Source organism: Aquarana catesbeiana, linkage group LG01 (genome assembly GCF_042186555.1).
Source record: "Aquarana catesbeiana isolate 2022-GZ linkage group LG01, ASM4218655v1, whole genome shotgun sequence".
NCBI classification, from domain to species: domain Eukaryota; kingdom Metazoa; phylum Chordata; class Amphibia; order Anura; family Ranidae; genus Aquarana; species Aquarana catesbeiana.
Window position 1 is genome coordinate 898,225,298 of NC_133324.1, and position 21,024 is coordinate 898,246,321.

The 21,024-nt window shown below is 44.2% G+C and overlaps 1 protein-coding gene across 1 annotated transcript in view; it reads left to right on the forward strand.

Annotated features, from left to right (window-relative positions):
- The first annotated feature begins 310 nt into the window (after nucleotides 1-310).
- The window catches only part of CTBP1 (C-terminal binding protein 1), a 767,834-nt gene continuing 747,120 nt past the window's right edge, over nucleotides 311-21,024 (forward strand). The window contains exon 1 of the mRNA XM_073610943.1: nucleotides 311-644. The gene's annotated coding sequence lies outside the window, so the exon portion shown is untranslated. The remainder of the gene's footprint in view (nucleotides 645-21,024) is intronic.

The window sequence follows — 21,024 nt, forward strand, 5'->3', positions numbered from 1 at the left end:
TTTGCGTCTTGGACATCCTTATCGGCGCTTGAAGGCTACTTTGCCAGTTAACCCCTCCATGGACTAGGACGCTGGTCCCCATGGCTCCTTCTCCACTTTGGCAGGGATGAGGTTAATGTACAGGAGAGTAGATGGAAGTATAATGTGAAGGGGTGGATGCGGAGAGTGGATACGCCAGCTACAGTGCCGATCGGCAAAGATGGAAGAGACAAGCAAAGAATGACTGTCAGGAGAAGTCCACCTCGCTTCATTATCAGCAAGAGACATGAATAGTTAACGCTTTGGCGCTGCCCACAGTGGTGTGTGTGTGTGTGTGCCTCGCGGTGCAGAAATTATTACAGGATTCCTCGGGAGGTGAGTTCATTAGCCAGCGAGGAGAAAAAGGAATTTTGTTTCGGGTTGGATGTCGGCGTGAAAGCGAAGGCGTGGAGGAAAGGACAGTGATGCCTTCAGAGCCGGTCACTAACATGCTGCCAGGTTCAGGCGTCACACATCTCCGAGGATCACGGATGGTGAGGAGCCTCATTCTACCCCAGTGACATCTTCTCTCCTTCTAATCCTCCTCCGCTGAGAATCTTCTACCTCCTTGTTCCCGTGTTCATGGAAAGCAGAAGTCATGATGTGAACGGACGCATGCATGCACTGTAAGTAGCAGATTTTTTTTTCCAATTCATTTTTTTTCTTCTTCTTCTTCTTCACAAACCAAAGCAGCAGAGATGCAGCGTTTTGTCATCGTCTACCATCACTTTCATCTTATTGATCCTCATGTTCCTCTACTCCTCCCGGGGAGGGCAGGATGAAAGTTTACATGCCGGAGATCTTGAAGGAAAATAATTATATGATGATAAGAACAAGGAACGGGCGAAAGAGACGCACTTCAGGCAGAGAGAAAAAAAAGCTATCCCCCCCACATTGCAGAGGTTAAATACTGGTTAAGTCTAGAGAGAGGAATACTGTGTAAGAAGGCCCCTTTCACACTTGAGCTAAGCATCTTTGGTCCCCTTTTGGGTTTCTTTTGTAAGCGTTTGTACAGGAGTTTTTTTTCGCACGCATTTCAGGTTTGGCCATTCCTTATGATTTTTAACCAATGAAAAACTGGCTATTAGGCAAGAATGCAAGTTACATGCGTTCTCACATTTTTTTTTTCAGGTGTTCCCATTGAAGTCTATTGGGTCCAAAATGTGTGGCATTCTTGGTTGCTTTTTAGACTTTTTTTGGTATTTTTTTGCATACATTTCAGGCTTATGTGGGTTTTTTTTAATTACTTTTAACCCTTGAAAGGCTGGTTACTAGGCAAGAACGCAAATTACAATATATTACCAAAAGTATTGGGACACCTGCCTTTACATGCACATGAACTTTAATGGCATCCCAGTCCCAGTCCGTAGGGTTCAATATTGAGTTGTCCACCCTTTGCAGCTATAACAGCTTCAACTCCTCTGGGAAGGCTGTCCACAAGATTTAGGAGTGTTTCTATGGGAATGTTTGACCATTCTTCCAGAAGTGCATTTGTGAGGCCAGGCACTGATGTTGGACGAGAAGGCCTGGCTTGCATTCTAGCCTAGTAAAACTGTTTACTAGGCTAGAATGCAAGTTACATGCATTTTCACATGTTTTTCAGGTGCTCCTATTGAAGTCTGAAGGGTTCAAAATGTGTGACGTCTTTGGTTGCTTTTTGGACTTATTTTGGTGTGTTTTTGCATGCATTTCAGGCTTGAGCATCTTTTTTTCTTTTTAACCCATGGAGCGCTGGTTACCAGACAATAATGCCAGTTTTGTGCATTCTCTCGCGTTTTTCAGGTGCCCCCCCAATGAAGTCTATTGGGTCCAAAATGTGTGACGTCTTTGGTTGCTTTGTGGACTTTTTTTTGGGATCTTTTTTACACTTTCTTTTTAACCCATGGAAAGCTGGTTACTAGGCAAGGATGCCAGTTTTGTGCATCGTCACGCATTTTTAGGTACTTCCAATGAAGTCTTTTAGGTCCAAAACCTGTGACCCTGCCCCAAATGAAGCTCATGGACTTTTCTGAGCGATGAGCTTCGGCCCCATTCAGAACGGCATGAGCATATTCAGGCAATTTAGATTTTTTTTTCTTTTGTGCGATTTTTAAAAGCAGTGCGCTGTACAGGATCTTCTTTGGGCCAGAATCACGTATCTTATAGGCTTCTCTTTTGGGATTGGCTAAAAAACACACATTTTTTCATGTAATTTTCAGGCACTTCCATTAAGGGCTATTTGGCCATAAATGCATGATTCTGCCTAAACAAAAGTTCATCTACATTTTCAAGTTACAAGAGTCAAGCTTCAAAGGACACAATGCTCAGATGGGAATGGGCACCATTAAAGACAATGGGATTCTTCCTGCTGAGTGTTGTCACACTTTGGGAAATGCAACAAAATGCTTAGGTTTGAATGAGGCCTCAAGCGACAAAACGCTCAGGTGTGAATGGGGCCTCAAGCAACACTACACTCGGGTGTAAGCAGCAACCACTGAATATAATGAAAATCCTAGTGTCAAGCGTTAAAATATTTTTTGTGAAGCATCAAGTTGCTGAGGGGTCTAAAGAACCAGATCTAAAGACTCTACCCCAAAAGAAACCCATGGACTTTTTTAGATGACAAGTTGCATGAGCATTATTCCCCCCCCCCTTTTTTTTTTCTCTCAGCTCTCTCTCTCTCATCTTTTCCTTCTTCTCCTTCTTTCCCTTCTCCATTTCTCCTTTTAAACAAAAAATAAAAAAAGTGATGGGCACAGAAGCATATATTTACCCTGTATTAGACTTCAGTTGGTGGTGTGAGCCTGACTGAAGGGTTCCCTTCACTCACATGCAATTGTTTTGTATGGTTGTGCTTATTGCGCTCGTTACCATTTCTATGCAATGCGAAGTTGTCTCAATATTTGTATCTGTGTCAAATCTTTAAACAAAAAAAATGTAATAAATAAACAAATAAATAAATAATTGATATCAATAAGCTGTTTTAAATTGACATATATTTGAAATGAAATCTTTTCTATTTTATGGAAATTACATGATGTGGGCGGATTTCTGCCAGTCACAGGCTGTGTTACACCCCTCCAGCCTGTGTCTTAGACAAAAGAGGGAGGTTAAGCCTCCGTCAATCAATATGTGATATTCTGCCCCCCATTGTGATTAGCTGGTTAGTGGACATGGAGGAGGAGGGAGGGAGTGAGCTGTCATTTAGCGCTGTGTTTAACCCTTTCATGACTAAGCCTATTTTTGACATTTAGTGTTTACAAGTTAAAATCTGTATTTTTTGCTAGAAAATTACTTAATTTTTTGCTAGAAAATTACCCCAAACATCATATATATATATATTTTTTTAGCAGAGAATCTAGAGAATAAAATGGTGATTGTTGTAATATTTTATATCACACAGTATTTGTGCAGCAGTGTTTTAATCGCAACTTTTTGGGAAACGGGACACTTTCATGAATTTAAAAAAAAACAAACAGTAAAGTTAGCCCATTTCTTTGTATAATGTGAAAGATGATATTACGCCGAGTAAATAGATACCAAACATGTCATGCTTTATAATTGCACACACTCGTGGAATGGCGACAAACTACGGTACCTAAAAATCTCCATAGGCGACGCTTTAAATTTATTTTACGGTTAACAGGTTAGAGTTACAGAGGAGGTCTAGTGCTAGAATTATTGCTCTCGCTCTGACGATCGTGGCGATACCTCACATGTGTGATTTGAACACCATTTACATATGTGGGCGCAACTTCCGTATACGTTTTCTTTGCCGCGCGAGCTTGCGGGGATGGGAGCGCTTTAAAAAAAAAAATTCTCATTTATTTTATTTATTTTATATTTATAAATTGTGTTTAAAAAAAAAAATTTTTTTTTGATCACTTTTATTGCTGTCACAAGGAATGTAAACATCCCTTGTGACAGTAATAGGTGGTGACAGGTACTCTTGATGGAGGGATCGGGGGTCTTTTAGACCCCCGATCCTTCCATCAAGAGTACCTGTCACCACCTTGTTTGCACTTCAAAGTATTCAGATCGCCGTTTTCAGCAATTCAGAATACTGTATATTTTTTTAAAACCGGCGCCATTGGCAGCCGAGTAAATGGGAAGTGACGTCATGATGTCGCTTCCTTGTTTACTATTAGGAGGCTGGAACAAAGCCGCTTACGGCTTAGTTCCAGACTGTCACTAGCCGCCGGAGGCGGCGGATTGGTGATCGGGCCCCCTGGGAGGCCCGGTAAGAGCGGCAGGAGGCGGCAGGAGGGGGGATGCCCCCTCCCGCTCCTCTCGTATAACAGTCGAGCGGCTTTTAGCCGCATCGGTTGTTATACCAGGAAAGCCGATCGCCGGCTCTAAAAAACAGTACCGGGATGATGCCTGCAGCTGCGGGCATCATCCCGGTATAACCCCTGAAAGCCGAGTACGCACTTCTGCGTACGCTCGGCGGGAAGGGTTATAAGCCGGCATGTGTGACTCTATAGTCACATGGGCTGCTCAGATGTATTAGGGAGGAAATGCTCAGCATAGAAACTCACTGAAAACTGAGCATGTGCAGAGTTGCCACCACAGCTGCAAACTCCCTAGTTGAATGGACATGGATTGGGGAGATAGAGAGCAGGAGGATCAACCAGGTTTTTTGAGAAATACAGAAAATGAATCTTAGTGACTGAGTATGAACAGCATGTAATACACCCTTTATTGATAGTTTTTTGGTTTATTTGGTTTATTATGTGGGTTTAGTGACACTTTACAGTCTAGGGGGCCAAAAATTACAATTCTGGCTGAAAAAAATCTTAAATTAAATGAGGGGAATATTACCTGGTGACCTTTTAGCTGGAACATGTACTGTTTGTGTATTTCTGATGTTTTATCGTAAAGTGATTGTAAGGGTTCGTTTTTTTTTTTTTAAATAACAAACATGTCATACTTACCTCTACTGTGCAGCTCGTTTTGCACAGAGTGGCCCCGATCATCCTCTTCTGGGGGTCCCCCGGCAGCTCTCACGGCTCCTCCCCACATCAGATAACCCCCTAGGAGAAGCGATCTCCTGAGGGGGTTACCTTGCGGGCACGCTCCCGAGTCCAGCATTCGGCGTCCATAGCCGACGAATGTATGACTCGGCCCCGTCCCCGCCCCCTGTTGCCCACGTCATTGGATTTGATTGACAGCAGCGGGAGCCAATGGCTGCGCTGCTATCAATCTGCTATCCAATCAAGAGCCGAGAACCCCGGGCAGAGAGACAGCGCATCCCCGGCGGGTCAAGTTCCAGGGCTCAGGTAAGTAAAACGGGGGGGCTGGGGGGCCGCTCACTGCCAGGTGTTTTTTCACAACCCCTTTAATAAAATTCCTTTTTTAAGAAAAATAAATAAAATTACGGGATTATGGCAGCAGCTAACTACCATAAATCCGATACTTTGGGTTTTTTTTTGCTAGGCGGCTGACTTTCCGATAAAAGCAACCACGGCGGTGGATTCGCCACGGGTTTTATCTTTTTTAGGCGGCGGGAAAGGTGCCCTCCCACCATTTCCGAGCTTACTGGAGCCATCGGTAAGCCGGGAACCGATCCGGTGCGACCGATGGCTCTATGCCCTTGGAGGACCACAGCGACCTCTGACGTCACTTCCAGTTCACGGGCAGATTGATAGGATTTTTTTTTTCTTAAAGTCAAAATGTCATCTTTTTTTTCTTTTAAAGGTAAATGAGAGATCTGGGTTCTAAGAAAAAAAAAAGTGTAATGTATTTGAAAAGCAGCTAGTATAAATAATTGAATAGGTCTGGATATCATCCTAGTTTTATTCTATGTACAGCACCACTCAGACTGTAAGAGAGAGGGGCATGATTAGATGTGCTGCATGGGCATGTGGGGATAAGGCTGAAAGGAGGAGAGAGCAAAAAAGATGACCTTGTCAGTCTGTTGCTGCTCCTTCACATACCAATCACAGTCTGAGCTTCCAGCTTCCATTTTTTTTTTTTTGTTAAAGTTTAATTGAACAAGCTGACTTTAGATGCTGCACCCGATTTTGCACTCTCCAGTTTTAGTAAATCAGCCCCAATGTGTTTCTATTGGGAAGCAGCAATAAAAGGCTTGCTAAGGTTCTAACTCTAAAAAGCTAAAAATGAAGCTATTGCTATTCTACTTATATCCTGCAGGTTTGTTACAATGACGTGTAGATCATAATTGCTTTATAAATATTTTATTGTACAAATTCTCATAGAATAACAATCTCTCATTTGCCTGGGGCAAGTTTATTAACCACTTCATCCCCGGAAGGATTTGCCCCCTTAATGACCAGGCCATTTTTTGCGATACACCACTGCATCACTTTAACTGACATTTGCGCGGTCGTGCGACATTGTACCCAAACAACATTGAGATTTATTTTTTCCCACAAATAGAGATTTCTTTTGGTGGTATTTGATCAACTCTGTGGTTTTTATTTTTTGCGCTATAAAAAAAAAAAGACAATTTTGAAAAAAAGAACAATATTTTTTACTTTTTTCTATAATACATATACAAAGAAAAATTCTTCATCAGTTTAGGCCAATATGTATTCTACATATTTTTGGTAAAAAAATTGCAATAAGCATACATTGATTGGTTTGCGCAAAAGTTATAGCGTCTACAAAATAGGGGATAGATTTATGGCATTTTTATTATTAATTTTTTTTAACTAGTAATGGCAGTGATCAGCCATTTTTAGCGGGACTGCGACATTGCGGCGGACAGATCGGACACTTTTGACACTTTTTTGGGACCAGTGACATTTTTTACAGCAATCAGAGCTAAAAATAGCATTCAGCAGGGAGTAGTGATTTTATTCATGCTTAAAGGACAGCACTAAAAATACACAATTCCTTTAAATAAAATGCTTGGGTATGCTTTAATCTGCCTGGGTGCATCTGTTGTAAAGCTTTGTTTTTTAAAAGCCCCAATCCTCTTCTTCTGGGGTTCCCCGCCGGCGCTCCAGACCCCTCCTCTTCATCAGGTGCCCCCAGGGAAAGCAGCTTTCCCTGGAGGCACCCATGCATGCTCGCTTCCGAGTCCCGATGCTGCGTCCATTGACACAGACAGCGGGACTCAGCCCCGCCCCCTACTCCTAGGTCACTGGATTTGATTGAGAGCAGCAGGAGCCAATCGCTCCCAATTCTATCAATCTGTCCAATGAGGAGAGAGGCAGCAGTGGGAGCTGCTGCGCTCGGGCACATGGCTGGATCAGATGGGCTCAGGTAAGCAAAGGGGGGGGGGTCTGCAGCAGAGAAGATTTTTCACCTTAATGCATATGAATCCATTAAAGTGAAAGACCTTAAGGCTTCAGAACCACTTTAAGGGCTTGCTTACTGGGCACTTTCATCCCTTTCCTGCCTAGGCACCTTTCAGCGCTGTCACAATTTGCATGACAATTGCGCGGTCATGCAACACTGTACCCATATGAAATTTTTATTATTTTTTGCACACAAATAGAGCTTTCTTTTGGTGGTATTTAATCACTGCTGGGTTTTTATATTTTTGCTAAAAAACAAAAAAGCCGACAATTTTGAAAAAAAAAAAAAAAACAACAAATAAAATGTTTCATAGTTTGTTATAACATTTTGCAAACAGGTCATTTTTCTCCTTCACTGAAGGGCACTGATAAGGCGGCACTGATAGGTGGCATTGATAGGTGGCACTGAGAGGTGGCAGTGATGGATGGCACTGATGGGCACTGATAGGCACTGGTAGGTGACACTGATAGGCAGCACTGATAGGTGGCACTGATGGTCACTGATAGGTGGCACTGGTTGGCATTAATAGGTGGCACTGGTGGGCACTGGTAGGTGGAAATGAGAGGTGGCAATGATGGATGGCACTGATGGGTGGCACTGATAGGTGACACTAATAGGCAGCACTGATAGGTGGCACTCATGGGCACTGATTGGCAGCACTGATGGTCAGTGATAGGTTGTACTGGTTGGCATTGATAGGTGGCACTGGGCACTGATAGGCAGCACTGATATGCACTGGTAGGTGGCACTGGTGGGCACTGCACAGTAGCAGTGGCTCTCTGTGTATGGGACCGATGTCCCTCTGATAGAAGCCAGTGATTGGCCGTTTTTTTTTCTCCTCACGCTGTCAGTGTGAGGGTGAAAAAAGCAGATTACGAGTTTCTGTTTACATCACCTGATCAGCTATCATTGGCTGACAGCTGATCATGTGGTAAGGGGCCCCTGACTCCGATATGTGATCAGCCGAGTGTCATTGACTTACTGATCACAGAGCGCACAGGCAGCACATTCTCAGGAGGACATAAATGGATGCCCTCCTGGCAATTAAGGCCCGGGCTGTAGCCTTCTTTCGGCGATAGCACGGGCGGGAGTTGGTTGGTTAAATTGCTGCTAAATGACATTTCATAGCTGCTTTATTCTGTTTGTAAACAAAGTGTCAGGGACTCCCCTGAACATCTATACCAGAAGCTTATCCTAGATGAGGGTCTGATAATCACTGTAAGTGGGACCCCACAAAAAAAAAAAAGGTGTGGGATTCCCCCCAAAATTCACACCAGACCTGTATTCTTGTTGAGAGTCTGCTATAGATTTTAAGGGGGATTGCATACAAAAGAACAAAAAAAAAACTGCGTGGGTTCACCCCCAAAATCCATACCAGACACTTCAGGGCTAATTCGAATTTTAAGGGGGCACTCCATGCAAAAAACAAAAATAAAAAACGGGGTCTGTCCAAAATTCCATACCAAACCCTTATCTGAGCATGCAGCCTGGCTGGCCAGGAATGGACAGCGAGCATGGGTACCCCTCCTGAACCATACAAGGCCACGTGCCCTCCACATTGGGGGGGTACCTGGTCAGGGGGGGTCTCCTCCAAGCAAGGCACCTTGTCCCCATGGTAATGGGAACTAGGCCCTCTCCCCCACAACCCTGGTCTTTGGTTGTGGGAGTCTGCTAGGTGGGGGGACGTTAATGTGCATAGTAACAAACATTAATGTATAGAAATGGACTACTAAAGTGTAATGGGTCCTGAAACCCTTGTCAGTTTACATTTTTGGTGCCTCCGTCCTGCTGGGGAGAATTCCTGTTTTTGGTGGCAGCATTGCAGGGACTGTAACATCTAAGAAACAGCTTAGTGGGGATGAACATTTTTTATTGCCGACACACAGAAAAAAAAAAAACAAACTTCCGGCTCTAGAAGTATTTGGGGTACCGTGTGACAACTGTGAAGCCAAGGCTAAGCAGGGGGAAGGCTGCTGCCTGGTACTAGGCCATGACCCAACGGTTGAGAAATGCTGTCCTATCCGAAACAAAAAAAAAGTTTTGCCTTTAGAAACACTCTGATAAAAATGTATCAGCAAAGCCGAAATACATGATTTACTATGCTTTACTATACTTTTCAAATTTGCCAGTTATTCCATGCTGAATGATTTACAAATGAGGGGTGTAAGCCTCTTGACACATGACCAGCATAGGTCCACAAGGTGCCAGTTCGAGAATCCTAATTGAAAGGAATCAGAAGCAGTTCTTGCTGAGTTTGTGATCCTTGACCCACTATTAATTCAATTTCAAACACAGATAATTCCATCTACACTCAGTTCATACAGACAGGATTCACAGCTCAGCCAGTCATTTTCAGGATATTAGATTTCATTATGTGTTGCTGCTGCTGGCTGATCAGAATACATTGATCATTGTATTCTGATGGTGGAGAAGGCTCTCAGTTGTCAGAATACAATGACACAGCAGGGAGGATTCCCCCATCCACACTCAGTGCGTAGATGGGGAAACGGGTCTTTTTTTTTTTGGTGCAGCCTGCTGGTTGAAGAAAAAAAAAGTATGGCCTGCCTTACCTTAAAGTGGTTGTAAAGGGCGTCTATATACAAAAAAAAGGCCTTCTGTGTGCAGCCCCCCCCCCCCCCCCCCCCACACACACACACACTTACCCGATCCCCATCTCGATCCAGCAATGTGCGTGAGAGCAACAGTTCTCTGGGGTCTCTACCTTCTTATAGGCTGAGACACAGCCATGGGCTCCTGCTGCTGTCAGCCAGTGAAGAGGGAGTGGGGGGCGGGACTGAGCCATGGTCTGTGTGTCCCATAGACACACAGAGGTGACTCAGGAGTGAGCACGCAAGAGTGCCCCCAGAGCAAGCAGCTTGCTCTGGGGGCACTCGACAAGAGGGAGGGGCCAGAAGTGTATACAGAGGACCCAAGAAGAGGAGGATTGGAGCTGCTCTGTGCAAAACCATTGCACAGAGCAGGTAAGTATGATGTGTTTATTTTTTTAAAGGGGAAAAAAAAGAAACAAACCTTTAGAACCACTTAAGTGCATTAAAGTAAAAAAATCCCAGTATTTGTGTTGTCCATTCACCCACCGGTATACTTACCTGAGCCCAATCTTGATCCAGCGCTGTGCCCGTCTCTCCTCTCTCTCTTCTCACAGAGGCAGCAGTGGGAGCCATTGGCTCCCGCTGCTGTCAATCGAATCCTGTAAACAGAGGACAGTGGGTGGGACTGAGCTACGCTGTGTGTGTCTATGGACGCAACTGCAGAGACAGTGGCCAGAGGTTCACACATGCTACAGCTGTGATGCTTTACTTCCCAGCAGGAATTATACCCCCTGTCACCTCCGGCAAGCGTATTGTCCACCAAGAGTGACCCCTTCAATTGAATAGGACCATTCTGCAAGCGCCCCACAACGGCGTGCAATGCACGTGATTGCGATGTGCCAGTGCGGGGTTCAAGTGGTTAAAGCAAGCGGTGAGGAGGTGATACAACGCCTCCTCACCACCTGTTAAATGCTCTCTGAAGAGTGATCCAAATGTGGAGTGCTCTTCAGAGGTCAAAGCACATGTGAACGAGCCCTTACTGCTATCTTAGGGCTTGTTCAAACGTGCAATCAGGAGGTAGTAAAAGCAGGTGGTTAAGCTTTTGTTTTTCTTCCCCCTCTCAAGGCTGTACACATGCCACGGCCACATGCCGTTAAACCCCTTGTATGCATTTGGTGGAAGTGCTGCTAGCGAACGTGGCATATTTAAGTTGGTAGGGCTGCGACACGGACGTGCTTCCTTTTGAGGGTTAAAACAGGTGGCGAAGAGGGGGCATATCGCCTCCCAGTCACCTGCCAACTGCCCTCTGAAAAAGCCATCCACCGCAGATCACTTTTCAGAGGGACAGCATGGGCAATCGCGTGTCTGAACGAGCCCCTAGTGAGATTTCCGCTCACTTTGGGTCAGTTGACCCCATAATGCAATGCACTGTAAGTAATGCGTTTTTGTGTCTTGAGGAGCAGTTCATTATAAATGGGTTATCAACGCACCTCAATGCACAAAGATACAAAAAAAAAAAACAATAAGTCCTGCTTCATTTTTCTAAGCACAGTTCACTGAAATTCAGAGATCGTATATATCTAGCATTGCCATGTGCTTTAGCATGTTCAAGCACACTGCAGATGTGCCTTGGGGTGCAATTACCTTTGAATTGCAATGCACCGCAGCACTGTGCTCAGCTGTAGCATGCATTATAAGACGGTTCAGGGCGCAGGTCAGAGCGCGTGTTGAGATGTGAATAACGTATGCCCTGGTGATGACTGTTTCACGAGATAAGAAGTGAGCGAAAATCTACAACAAATATCAATGACAAGCTGACAGAGATTCTACACCTTTCCAACTTTTCTTTAAAAAGATATATACTGTATATATATATATTTCTGTGTTTCTGATGAAGATGTTGCCTCACTTCCTGTCTGTGAAAACCGTTGTCACTAGCATGGGAAGTGAGGGGAAATCACACAAATGGAGCCACAGACAGCAGTAAAACCCCTCAGATGTTCTAATGCTTCCTCATTATATCCTCAACTAAAATTAAATGTTTTGGTTGAACATACAGTACACTTTTAGGACAGCCCTAACATCCCTTTCCTATGTTACCCAGTGGGAGTGAGATCTTAGTTCCTCCACTGAGGGGGAGGATTGGAGCAAGGCCTGGAAGATGGTGGCGAAATGTTCCTTTAATACCACAATTCTTGAAGCCACGTATAAAGTTCTCCTGCGGTGGTACTGTGTCCCCGCTCGGATTCCTCATGCCTATCCTGGTAGTAGCGACAGATGCTTTAAGAATTGCGGTCAGCGTGGGGACGTTCTGCATATCTGGTGGTCATGCCCATGACTGATAGGCTTTTTGTCAAGGGTTTTTGGCTTGCTGCAGACATTGTGTCATGTGACAGTATGCAAGAACTCCATGTTGGCTCTCCTACATTGTCCTATACCGGGCCTTTTCGCACCTCAGCAGAAACTGGCTTCCTACCTTTGTATTTCTGCCAAATGTACCATAGTTCAGGCCTGGAAGACTCCTATGGTTGTCTTCCAGGGTGTGAAAACCCAGTTGACCGCTATGATGGTCAATGAAAAGATGTACAGCATTCTTAAGGATCCACACCCAAAGTTTCTCAAAGTCTGGGAACCCTGGATAAGCAACTGCTCCCCATCATTACCTCCGACCAGTTATGGTGGTTTGTAGGTGTTATCCATGCCGGTCCCGAGTCCGTGATACCTTTTTCCCCTTTTGCTCCTCTTTCCTTTCTTGCTTTCCTCTCCCTTCCTTTCTTATTCTTGTTCTTCCTTTCTTTTACCAGATGAGGCCTGTCATTGGGGATTGTCACCCCTTAGAGGACAGCTTGGCAATAATAGCAATGTTTGCTTTGACTTTCCTACTGGTCCCCCTTAGTTTTGGCTAGTCCTTTGCTGATATATTATATATTGCCTCTTTGTACTTGTTCTTAAATGTGACTGTTTAGCTCTGCCCCTGTGTGGGCAAACCGTAGGCTTGTTATATTTACTCTAAAAAATTCAATAACTATATAGAAACAGAACATACAGCACACTTTAACCACTTGTCTACCAAGATTTATAAACGGCATTATAGGCAAGTGGTTAACTCAAGCCCATGACTGCTCCTGCAGATTTTAACTTGGTACCAGCTTTACCAGCTGGCGAAGCGCTTTCCTTTAAAAGTGATCCAGGTGGCTCTAAAGCCGCCCAATCACTTTTATGGGGCTCTCAAAGTGTGCCCTCCCCCAATCAGCAGTTCCTCTGTAAAGCCCGGGACCATGGGAAACTGCTTGTACAGTGAGAGCAGGAGGAACTTGAGAAACATTCATTCCCTGATTCCTCCTGCTACTAATGACCCTCGACGTGTATTATGTCACTTCTGGGGTCAAAGCTGTCATTCCATGGCTAATGTAGCCAAAGATACTACTACTCAAGCACAGTCTGTGCTTGAATAGTTGCATTGGAGGGTAGGGGAGATATTCGGGTCTAATAGACCACTAATGTCTTATAAAGAGTACCTGTCACCTACCCATGCTATCACATAGGGAGCTTGGTAGCCCCCTTGTGATAGCACTAAAGTTTAAAAAAAAAATAAAAATGTAAAATAAAATTAAAGGAATTATATGAAACAAGTAAAAGTAACTAAAACATTTTTAAAGTACCCCCGTCACCCTCGTACACTCCCCACATAAAAACGCAGCATAGGCAGAGCACATGTATGTAAACATCAATTGAGCCACACAAGAAGTATCGTCACAAACCTCAGAGTGAGAAAAATAATTAGAGGGTTATAATTCAAGGGTACCTCTAAACTAATAATCTGTAAAGGCTTTTAAAACATTGCCTATGAAGAATACGGGTACAATTGTATGCAATTCCATAGGCATGTGCAATTTTAAGGCTTGACCTGTTTGATATCTATTTACTTCACGCAACCCCATCTTTTATATTTTACCAAAAAAAATGGGTAAAATATTGTATTTGTTTTCACTAAAATTCATTAAGTGTATTTTTTTCTGAAAATGTGCGTTTGATAAATAGCTGCACTAATATCGCACAACATTAAAAAAAGTGCAACTACCACCATTTTTTTTTTCCAGGGTCTCTACATATATATATATATATATATAGATATATATATCTATATCTATATCTATATGTATATATATATATATATATATGTATATATATATATATATATATATATATATATATATATATATATATATATATATATATATATATATATATATATATATAGTTGTTAACAAAATAACAATGATGCTGAATGGGGCTGTGCTGCCTGTGTCTCTTTGCTAGACTGGACTGTCTCTTTGGTGGACTGAGCTGGGCTGTCTCTTTGCTAGACTGGGCTTGGCTGTCTCTTTGCTGGACTGGATTGGGCTGTCTCTTTGGTGGACTGGGTTGTCTTTTTGGTGGACTGGGCTGGGCTGTCTCTTTGGTGGATTGGGCTGGGCTGTCTCTTTGCTAGACTGGACTGGGCCAGGCTGTCTCTTTGCTGGACTTGACTGGGCTGGGATGTCTCTTTGCTGGACTGGACTGGGCTGCGCTGTCTGTTTGCTGGACTGGGCTGGGCTGTCTCTTTGCTGGGCTGAGCTGTTTCTTTGCTGGACTGAGCTGGGCTGTCTCTGCTGCACTGGACTGGACTGGGCTGTCTCTTTGGTGGACTGGGCTGGGCTGTCTCTTTGGTGGACTGGGCTGGGATGTCTCTTTGCTGGACTGGACTGGGTTGTTTCTTTGCTGGGCTGAGCTGTTTCTTTGCTGGACTGGGCTGGGCTGTCTCTGCTGGACTGGACTGGGCTGTCTCTTTGCTGGACTGGGCTGCGGCTGTCTCTTTGATGTACTGGGCTGGGATGTCTCTTTGCTGGGCTGGGCTGTCTCTTTGCTAAACTGGGCTGCGGCTGTCTCTTTGCTGAACTGGGCTGCGGCTGTCTCTTTGATGTACTGGGCTGTGGCTGTCCCTTTGAAGTACTGGGCTGGGCTGTCTCTTTGCTAGACTGGGCTTCAGCTGTCTCTTTGATGTACTTAGTTCCCTGTTCTCTAAAGGAGCGGTTCTAGGGGGGGGGTCGGTTCAAGGGGTGGTTTTAGGGGGCAGTTCTAGGGGCGGGTAGGGGTGTGACCTAGGAGGGGGTGGGTGAGTTCCTGCACCTTCTCTCTCTCTCTCTCTCTCTCTCTCTCTCTCTCTCTCTATATATATATATATATATATATATATATATATATATATACTTTTTGGGGTGTTACACTAATTTCCAGCAAAAAATGCTGATTTAAACGCGTGCAAAAAATGTGAGTAAAGAAGGAGTACTCTTGTTAATCATTGCAACCACGTAGATACTTGCTTTGAAAAGAAGCAGGAGGGAAAAAATTTCTCGAACAGTTCCTGTGAATGTGGTTTTTGTTCAGGAAAAATTTTTCTGTAATGAAACCTGTTTAATACATCTGCGATTCCATTCAAATAGCAGGTCTGGATGAAATTTGAACAGCTTTCAAATTAAATTAGTTCACTTAATAATGGCAAGAAAGAATGTTCTGATGAACATTTTTTTTCTATGAACATTTGAATAAAAATGTTACCATGTATGACCAGCTTTAGTTGGAAATCTTAGTTGTTAAAGAATATTTCCAGGTATTTACATTTTATACATGCTTACGCTGGACCAGGTTGGACTTGGATTTTTAGAGATGAGTAGAGGTCCAGTTTTGATAAACCTCACCTATAAATAGATGTTGAGAAGTCAGAACGAGTCCAGAAATAGGCAGCAAATATGATGCAAGGTCTTAGGGATAACACATAACAGGAGAGGTTAAATTAACTTAAGGAGGAGCTCCAGTCTCCCCAAAAGAATGTAAAGTCAGCAACTACAAATATTGTACTGTAGCTGATGACTTATAAGGGCACTCCCCTGCCCCCTGGATCCAGCGATGTCCTCACACGAGACGGTTTTCAATCTGCTTCGGGTTGCAGGCACCAGCATCTTCACAGCTGGCTTCCAACTGCTCATGCGCAAGTCGCACTGCATTTTCTGATTGTTCCTGCAGTCTTCTGGGACCTGTGATGTGTTCCAGAAGGCTGCGGGGGGAGAAGGGGGCCGAACTTCCTCTCAGATCGCCTTTACAATCTGACCGGAAGTTAGGGAGCAGGTACCTGTCAAAATCAGGTACCCGCTCCACCCAAAAAAATATAATGTGCCAAATGTAAAGGAGTGGGGGAGGAGGAAAAAGAACAGAAGTCTTTAAAGAAAAATCCCAAGTATGGTATATTTTCACATAATTACAGTGGTCTAGCTTGGACCCATGTAACTATGGATGATGCCCCTGGAAGTTCGAAATCACTGAAGTAGACACCGCTACTCCAGTCATCTCCACTAGCTTCGGGGTCCTGTACTGAGTGGCTGCTCTGCTACATTCTATACACTGTATGTTAGCCGCTCAGCATGGGGACCATTCAGAAATCAGCATTTGTTTTAGCAGAATATTACACTATTGGGGCATCCTCTTTGTTTCAACATGGCATGGGAGTAATCACACAGTGCATGGGTAAGGGGACCATAACCTTATTACCCCAGAGGAACATCTAACTGGAAAAAGAGGACCCTAGTGAGTGGGAGGCCACACTACAGGTACACGGAAGACCTTGGCATGAAACACTGACTAGAGAGAAGCAAGCTGGACGTGATTTTACATGTGTGCATATCACACCATTACAGTGAGGAAAGAAGTGGTTTAGAAAACTTATTTGATGTGAAAGTCACAATTATTCACTTTTGATGAACTGCCATGGGCTCCTACGGGCGGTGGGCGGGTTGCGGGCTCCTATGAACCGGTTGCAGGCTCCTACAGGTGGTGGGCAGCGTGCGGGTTGTGGCTCCTATGGGCAGGTTGCGGGCTCCTACGGGATGGGGGCTCCTATGGGCAGCGGCTCCTGTGTCTTCTCTGCATCACGGTGGCTTCCGCGGTGCGGCTCCTACCTCCTCCTCCTAGGTGTCCAATAGGATCGCCTGTCCTTTCAGCCAATCGGGGGGTGGGTCTCAGGACCCACTTCCTGATTGTCCGGGAGGAGGATCAGTGTGGCGATAGCTAATATTAATTTTCTATTGTCACACCACTGGGTGGGATCAGGGCGCAGTTCTCTGCGCCTTGAGCGCACCCTTTTTTTCCTTTTAGAACATATGGCTCTAATCACGTGCTTCAAAAAAAAAACACACCCCCGCCATTGAAATCCATGTGCCTGGTGCCCTGTATGTAGATCAGAAGGCCTGATGCATGGATGGGGGCCGCTTGAGATATAAGAAGAATACTTATCTATAGCCTATGACAGAACTATTTAGAATGTTGTGACAAATTTAAGTGTCCAAGGATTGGTAGCGCAGCACATATTTTTTTTATTTTATTTGAAAGCCATGCTATCGCTACAATCTTCTGGAGCCTGAGAGGACCCTGTGGGCATCAGAAGAAGAACCTTCCCACTCTGTAGTGACTAAGAGAGAAGACTCGGGACCCAGCATATTGGATTTAGATAGGTAAAAGTACTTTAAAGGCCACGTTCACACTGCCACAGCACAGTTTGGTGGTAGCTCGGGTGCCGTGCAGTGCACCTATAGTTTTCGTGTGGGTTGCCCAGTTTCCCATAGGCTTTCTATCACGTACCGCGTTTTGGGCACTTTTTCTGAAAGTGCACCAAAAATCCAGCATGCTGCATCTTTGGTGAGCTCTCAGAAGACATAAAAGAAAGACTAACCTGCAGGAAAACCGTACGTACACTGCGCTGCACCCATACTGCAGCCAAACCGCAGCGCAGCAGTGTGAAAGTGGCCTTAAGTGTCTTTTTTTTAAATTAAGCAATTGGTTAGAGGGGGGGTTAACGTTTAGGGTATGGGATGGGGGGGTAGAGATGGCATTCCCAGAGATTAGATTTAAGTATCTAAAATAAAAAATAGAAGATGTCCTCTTTAGCAGCTCGTCCCTTTAATAAATAGTTACAGTACAGATTTTCAATGATCATGGATTTTTCTTGTCTCTACATGTATTAAAAAATGTAATTATGGCAGCTTCCAGCCAGAGAAAGCTGAGCCTGCAGAACTGATGCTAGTCACTTAAGATTATCCATTTATCACAGGCGAGTATATAAATTGAGCCTGCACATATAAAGTTGTAAACTAGGTTCTTACATTTTAATGCTTAGCTCTACTTTACACTAATACCTCTCTATATAATGTGTCCGCTGTACTTTCAAATGCTCATGTTTTTGTGTTTTTTTTTCAACTTCATGATTTTACAGCTCCATCAGGAAAATTAGCCATGTTTAAGCTAAACTCAGGGTATGAAGACTCATTGTAGGCTAAAGTAGAACAGCTTGGTGGTTAGGCTGCGTCCCCAGAGTCGGAGTAGATGGATTTTTTTTTTTGATAGACTGAGGTGTACATTTTTTAAGGCAATGGGCAAACAAGGGTTAATCAAGGCTATTATTGGTACTTATATAGCACCATTAATTTACGCAGGATTTTACTCATATATTGTACATGCTATCAATTGTTTGTAAAGTCTTTCACTGTTCTGATTATTGATTAGATGTTGGGGCTTGCTGCACAGGTGTACCCAGTAGAAATAAATGAAAGAAGAATTCTTCAGGCTTAAAGCTGAACTCCAGCTTTACCGTGAGAACCTAGCCGCCTGACAAGTTGCCTCCAGTTCTGTACAATGGAACTGTTCTAATAGGATCGACGCAAGTCGCTGCGACTTAGAAAAAGGTTCCTGTACTACTTCGGGGGCAACTTGGGGCGACTTGCATAGACTTCTATACAGAAGTCGTTTTGCAAGTCGCCGCGGAAGTCGTTTGCAGGTCGCCTCGCTGAGGCGACCTGCAAGTCGCGCCGCCCCTGTGTGAACCGGGGCTGAGGCTTGCCCTGTATTGTAATGGCTTACGCTGATTTCACTGCACTCTGTCAGCTTCTCACAATGTGCATTACAAGCTGCAGCTAAGTCCGATATAGCCCATCACATTTCCTGGCTGGTGGCAACGTTTTCGCATTAACCACTTGCATACCCGGGCATTTATTTATTTATTTATTTTTTGCACAGGAATTAAAATTGTCATTGTTTGCTAGAAATCACTGTAAAACCCCAAAAATGTATACATTTTCTGAAAACAGAGAGAAAAAAAATGGTGGTAGTTGCAATTTTTTATGTCACACAATATATGTGCAGCTATTTATCATTAAAATAATTTTAAAATAAAATTGATTAATTTTAGTGGAAACAAACACAATATTATACCCAATTTTTTGGTAAGATGGAAGAGATGGAGTTGCGTAAGGTAAGAAATCAAAAATTAAACAAACAGTATAGGGTGCATCAATAGTGTCAATTGTACATTACTGATGCGCCCCAGGCATGTACTGGCCATTGGGACTACAGGGAGTTTCCCGGTGGGCCGATGGCTCAGTGGGCCAGTCAGGCACAGTCCTGGAGCCGCTCCTCACTGACAGTGAGTGATCGTGATTTCACTCCTGTCACCAAGGAGCAGCTGCCTACACTTGCTGGAGAGATGATTAGGCTTTCTGCTCCCTCCAGCCTGCAGGGGGAGATAGACAGCCGGCAGATTTCCCTTCCTCTCTCCCCTTATCACTTGTCACTTATCACATGACTGGAGAGAGGAACGAGAGGCTGCCTTCAGAACTGTGAGTACACATGGGAGGGGGATGAGAGGGGGCTGACACTCTGATGTAAGTGGGTGCTGATGGGGACACTCTGATGTAAGGGGGTGCTCTTGAGGATACTCTGATGTGAAGGGGGGTGCTGATGGGGACACTTTGATGTAAGGGGGTGCTGATGGGGACACTTTGATGTAAAGGGGTGCTGATGGGGACACTTTGATGTAAGGGGGTGCTGATAGGGACACTCAAAATTAAAGTGGGCCAGTCTGGTTGAATTCCAGGGCCACATGTGTGTCCCAGTCCAGCCCTGATGTGCCCTATACTGTTTGTTTATTGTTTATTAGTATTTAACTAATTTAGGAGCAGCATCAGTTTGTAAAAGTATACGTTCATTATTTGGCGCCGTGCCCATTATTATTTACAAGAAACCAAACATGTCATCTCTTAAAATTATGCATTCCCTGAAATTGCAAAAAAACTTTGTACCGGAAATTCACAATTACACTTACGCACTTTAAGAGCCTTTACAGGTTATCAGTTTAGAATTAACTGAATTCAGAGCAGTGTTGCCACTCTCATGTAGGTTAGGTCTGCTTGCAGGGGGCGTGGCTATCAGCATTGTCACTGCAGATTCACAAGCCTGTAGATTGACAATCAGCACCTGGCCACATATAATCCCACCCATTGATTTTGAATTGACAGCACTTCTTCTGTTGCTGAAACCCTCCCTCTGTGAGCTGCAGTGTCTGGGATGGGGAGCATGTGAGGCCTAAATGAAAGAAGGTTTATAGCAGCCATTCTCATCCAGGGTTCCTCCAGAGGTTGCCAGGAATTCCTTAAGCTGTGCCCGATTGACTTCCCATTTGATGGTGCCTGCATAGTTCCAGGATCTACACCAGGTCTAGGCAACCTTAAAGAGGTGGAAATCTACCTGAACAACATGGATGAAGTGAAAGATCACCAGGCACAGTGTCACCTCCTCACACCTGATTTAAACCTCTAATTGCCTTACTGCTGTGTTGAAATTGCATGCATTGCAGGGCAATCATGGTTTTAAATCAGGTGGTGAGGAGGCAACATATCACTGGGATAAGAGGTGGAGTGCAGTTGGTATCACTCCGCATGGGATAGGAGCCAGTACTACAGAGGAGGCATCAGCATATACAGCTCTTGTTTTCTACTAAAGCTCCAACTTTACAAGTAGTCCCTCTGCATTGCACTCTGTTTGATGCTCTAGGATGGCGGGTCAGCAAGCCCAGACCGTGATCTACCAGTCACCTGGTCGTGATCTACTGATAGATCATGATCTACGGGTTGCTAACCCCCGGTCTACACCATTTTTATTTGGTAGACCCAGTTGCATGAAGCCAAGGACCTTTTAGCTGTTCGTAGGGGTTGAGGATAAAGAAATACAGCGCTCGCAACATACAATATAAGTGAAATCAACAAAAAAAGATAAAAATCCAAACAAATGTAACTGCAGTGTAAGTCCACAATGAAGTAGGTGCAAAAAATGCTTCACAAACTTGCAGGAG